The sequence below is a fragment of the Clupea harengus genome, chromosome 2 (genome assembly GCF_900700415.2).
Source record: "Clupea harengus chromosome 2, Ch_v2.0.2, whole genome shotgun sequence".
NCBI lineage: Eukaryota > Metazoa > Chordata > Actinopteri > Clupeiformes > Clupeidae > Clupea > Clupea harengus.
The window spans coordinates 6,703,316-6,708,315 of NC_045153.1; the positions used below are offsets into that span (position 1 = coordinate 6,703,316).

Sequence of the window (5,000 nt, forward strand, 5' to 3'; positions counted from 1 at the left end):
CAGATGACCCCACACTGCAGCGCTGTCTGCTACGGTCCCTCTCATGCACACATAATTGATTCATCCCTCTCTCTCTCTCTCTCTCTCTCTCTCTCTCTCTCTCTCTCCCCTGCACTCTTGACCTCTCTCTCTCTCTCCCTCCCTCTCCCTCTCTCCCTCCCTCTCAACATCTCTGTCCTGCTATTTTTCCTGTTGTTTTTTTTTTTCTAAGTTGCTATTACACAATTGCCATCTGAAAACCCCTCTTGCGTATCCCCCTCTCTGGTGTGTGTACACTTACGTACTCTTCCGCTAGCAAATTACCCCTCTCCCTCCTTCTCTTGCTCTCCCTTCTCTCTCTCCCTTCTCCCTCTCTCTCTCTCTTTCCCCTCCCTCCTTGCTTCCTTCTCTCTCTCCCTATCTATCTATATCTTCCTTCTACCTATCTCTCTCTTTCTCCGCTTCCATCCTTTCCCTCCCTCATTCTCTCATTCTCTCCCTCTGTCTCTTTCTTTCTGTCTCTCTCCCTCCTTCTACAAATATGCAACAACTCCCCCAAGGACGGGAGTAAAGGAGGAATTTCCTGCAGGATAACAGGCTTGGAAGAGCCCACCGAAGTGTGTGTGTGTGTGTGTGTGTGTGTGTCCGTCCATCACTGGCCTCAGAGAGGACAGGCGAATTTCATCCATCCCTGGCCCAGTGCCCAGGAGTATGATCACATCTCTTACTTAACACTAACCGCACCCTTCTTCAGGGATTGCACACAGTAAACCCCTCCCAAAGCACCAGCAACCCAAACACCTCCACAGACAGGACCAAGACACAAGCCTCTAGTCCCCAAACACCTCCACAGACAAGACCAAGACACAGGCCTCTAGTCCCCAAACACCTCCACAGATAAGACCAAGACACAGGCCTCTAGTCCCCAAACACCCAAACACCCAGAGCCCAAACACCTCCACAGACAGGACCAAGACACAGGCCTCTAGTCCCAAAACACCTCCACAGACAGGACCAAGACACAGGCCTCTAGTCCCAAAACACCTCCACAGACAGGACCAAGACACAAGCCTCTAGTCCCCAAACACCTCCACAGACAGGACCAAGACACAAGCTTCTAGTCCCTAGATACCCAGACTCTTACATTTCTCTGGGGAAATAAGTGAGTTAAAGAGCAAAGTATTAGGAAAGACTTTAGTGTCACAGATAGTCAAAGTGCTAATATAGTCTTGAAGTCTGTTTACATTGATTTGGCAGCCACATTTAGTTAGAAAACAACACATATAAACAGCTGATTGATAAACCAAGTGAAGAAAAAGAGCTATGTTTTAATTTCACCATGATTTTTTGAAATGTCGTATTAGATAAGGTGTGATAACTAACTATAAATAAATATAAATTCCACATCACAGCTCCCTCATTAAGTACCTGGAGCTTATCAGTGAGAGAGGTAGGACAACTCCCCACCAGAGGTTTAACTGTGTGCATTCCTGCCTCCTTCTGGAGCACCACGCACAGTGTGTGTGTGTGTGTGTGTGTGTGTGTGTGTGTGTGTGTGTGTTAGGCTGCTGAATCGCTGGACCTCAGCTCACCCCGTCTGAGAAATAAGCTCCCTACATCACCAGACCTGAGCCCTGAATGGTCTGAGATCAAAGAAGTGCGTCAGGTTCACAAGTAAGACTGACAGGTCGACGTTGTCCCCCCCCCCCCCCCCCCCTCCTCCTCCTTCACAGCCGCACCACGGGGCACCGACACCGTCTGCGTTGGCACTGCCAGTACTTAACTGCCTGATAAAGTGTGCCAGTTAACCTCAACGGCAGCCTAATCTCCTCCGCAGGAACATTAGGGTGGACGCCAGCCATGCCTCAAAACCTGCCCACACCTGCCTAAACTCCAGCGTACACAAACAGTCCGTGACCAGCAAACAAGCCCGTCAGAGAAGATAAATACAGGCCTAAGTGACACAAATAAGCACCACAAATGACAAAACAAGTGCAGGGAGACAGAAATGAATAGCTACCTTCTGTGTTCAAAAAGCCTATACCTGATATGAGTAAGTATCTTAAAGACACCAGCAGTGATCTGACCTATTTTCTCTTGATTTTCCTGGGTCTCCCTTTAAGGCCCCTATCTCCCGAAGGCAGACAGGCCGCTGCCGGGCCTCAAAATCGGCGCATAAAATAACCAAATCTGCCTGACGTCAGAGAACCATTCGCAAGTCGTGCCCACTCGCTGGACCAATGGTGGAGAGGACGCTGCTGACATCACGTTATGATACTCCTGAGGTTCGGGTTGGCATAAAGATGTTCTGCCTAGGCTTTCTTGCCTGTCGGGCTGCGGCTTATTGTAAGCCTTCCAAACACTGTAACAAAAACAACACCCATCGCATTGACACATATTGCTCCATATCCATCCTAGCGCCGCACGATTCATACTGCATTTACGGCACAATCTATAAATTCTTCATCTTTGACCACTTTGCGTGTTCAGATCAATTGATTGCACACACCGAAAAGATATAGGTCTACTCTTTTCCTCTACATTCATTTTAATTACGAATCGCCTTTCAAGTGTGACTGGGTAAGATGCTAGCAGAGATGTACGCCACATCAGCACAAAACAGGTTAGGGGAAGGCAGAGCGGTCTTAGAGGAATATGGTAACAGTTAAAAATCATGAAAAGGCGTTATTTCATAACCAGATGCTGAAATAAAATAGGCCATGTTCGGTGCAGTTCAATTCGGTGCAAAAGCAGGGTTTTGGCACACGAATCATTCATGGAGATTCCCGTTTAGCCTGCGCCGTAAGGTAATGTCATGCCGTGCGCACCGGGCCTATTGTGCGCAGATTGTAACATGAGCATCCCAGTCTCGCTACAAACTGTCAAGCCACACGGCTGGGGTGGAGTCGGCTGTTACAAACTGCTTTCCCTGCTCTAAAGAGATACAGCACTCTCGACCTAGAGATATCAGGCAACCGTGGCAGCAAGACGGACGAAGAAGCCGTTTCTTAGAAAAAGAAAAGGAATGAAACGTTGCTGATTTCGAAAATGAATTAAGAAAACACACGAGCACACGCCCATACCCAGAAACCCCGAGGCATCCATATCGCCAACGCATCATGGCACCGGCTCGGTTATCGAGTGACGAGACCCTATTTTACATTAAGGGTTAAGTGAACGGTAAAATATGAATGAAAGATTGTTGTAGCCTTCATGAGGCGTTTACATGACGCACCCCAGTCGTCCAAGGCCCTGATGTAGCCTTCCCACGGCTTCCATCCCCTCTGCCCCTGCGGCATACAGCTCCCAGATTGTGAATCAATACACACCCGACCCGGTGACTATAGCAAGCCAACAAGCCAGTCCGACAACCTGCCAGCAACATCGAGTGGATCTGTTTCAGTGCCCTCCGGTTATCTATTCTGCATACAGTGAGAAAATCCTTCTCATTTTGACAGATTTATTGCACTCTGCCGCACTGTCCCCTGTTAGGGATAAGACTACAGTCTACTATGATTCAGATGTATTCCAGTGCATTTGATCTTAGTCTGCTCTCCCATCTTCCCTGCAATGCATGGGCTTGCTTCTTAAATCGACCAATTTTATGAAGCCAGTTTAGGTTCGAAGATATTCACCGAGCCTTTCCTAATAGAGATCTGATTGGGCCCACACACAATTCAGGTTCCTCGCAGTCTCTTCTCATCTGTCTAGCTAGCAACAGACCAACTGGCACGGATGTCAACAGCAAAATTTAGAAGCGAGAGTGTGATCCATGAAAATAGAGCCGCAACCGGCAACAACAGCTAATCTAAGTAGCCTACTTACCGTCAATTATCCTGGGTCTTCTTGTTGCGGCTTCCAAGGAATATGGTAACAATGATTTGGGAAAGACGTGAGGTCGACGCAAATCCCGCAATCCAGGCACCAATCGAATAAAACCAGCCAGTCTTGAGGGTCTTGGAAGCGCCCTATCACCGCTGCTGCCGCCAACCGACCGCTGGATTCGGCTTTGCTTTCTTGCTCGCTCGCTCGTTCTCTCGCTCTGTCTCTCCGTCCGCTTGCTTGCCCGGTGACACACTCACGTCCCCGCTTCCATTCCTTTTCCTCGGGAGGCGCGGACTGATGTGCGTTCTAGGCGTCTCCGTTTCCTGTCCAACCCCTTCTCCCAAAATCAGCCTAGACTAATCAACCGAAACCTCGCACGTCACAGGGAAGGCAGGCGAGGAGAGGGCGTTTTTTCCCCCCAGTGGAACCTCGCTGCCAGTGGAGTGGCCGTATGCGTTCTCGGGGAATGGGATTTAGAGTGGACAACGTGCTGCATTTGGGAGCGAATCCTCTTATTATTTATTCGAACCATCTGCTCTCTACTAAGTCCGTTTATTAAGTTACGCCATTTGGACAAATCAGATTTCATCCATGCCTGAGAAAACTCGGCCTTTTCGGCGTGCTGTGGTAGATGGGAAACCGACATCTGCTTTTAGAAGCCCCCGAGTCAGAGCTATCTAGCGCCGAACGAAATACTGGAATTCATATCCAACCATTACAAGCCTTTTCTCCTCCATAGAAATGCAAATATTTTAACCATAACCACAACCGAACGCAGCGCGCTCTTAGTGTTCTCGTTAGTCAGAAATGGGATCTATTCCTTTATGAAGCAGTAACAGAGGTTCCACAGGGGGTGGTGGTGAAAATAATTCAAACATTGCTAGTTGACACACATACACACACCTGCCCTGTTTGGCAGATGCCCTACCTAAACAGACTGCCCTACAAAAGAGGGGTGCAATGCAGAACCCCATCAGAATCCATGACTCTTATTACTTCTCAGTGTCCATACAACCATTGAAGGTTCTAAGAAAATTGAGGAAGGCTTCTCACCCCCCCCCCCCCCCCCCCCCCCCACACACACACACACACACACACACACACACACACACACACACCCCACCCCTCCTTGTGTAACCTTGTGTATGCTGTATTGTGCCAGTCTTTGTTATGAGCCTTTTATGGCTTAAAAGGCT

General features: G+C 48.7%; 1 protein-coding gene across 3 annotated transcripts in view; it reads right to left on the reverse strand.

The window, feature by feature from the left end:
- raph1a (Ras association (RalGDS/AF-6) and pleckstrin homology domains 1a) overlaps window positions 1-4,468 on the reverse strand; it is a 120,378-nt gene extending 115,910 nt beyond the window's left edge. For all 3 annotated transcript variants that reach the window (XM_031581655.2, XM_031581659.2, XM_031581650.2), the window contains exon 1: window positions 3,805-4,468. The gene's annotated coding sequence lies outside the window, so the exon portion shown is untranslated. The remainder of the gene's footprint in view (window positions 1-3,804) is intronic.
- Window positions 4,469-5,000: the final 532 nt, after the last annotated feature.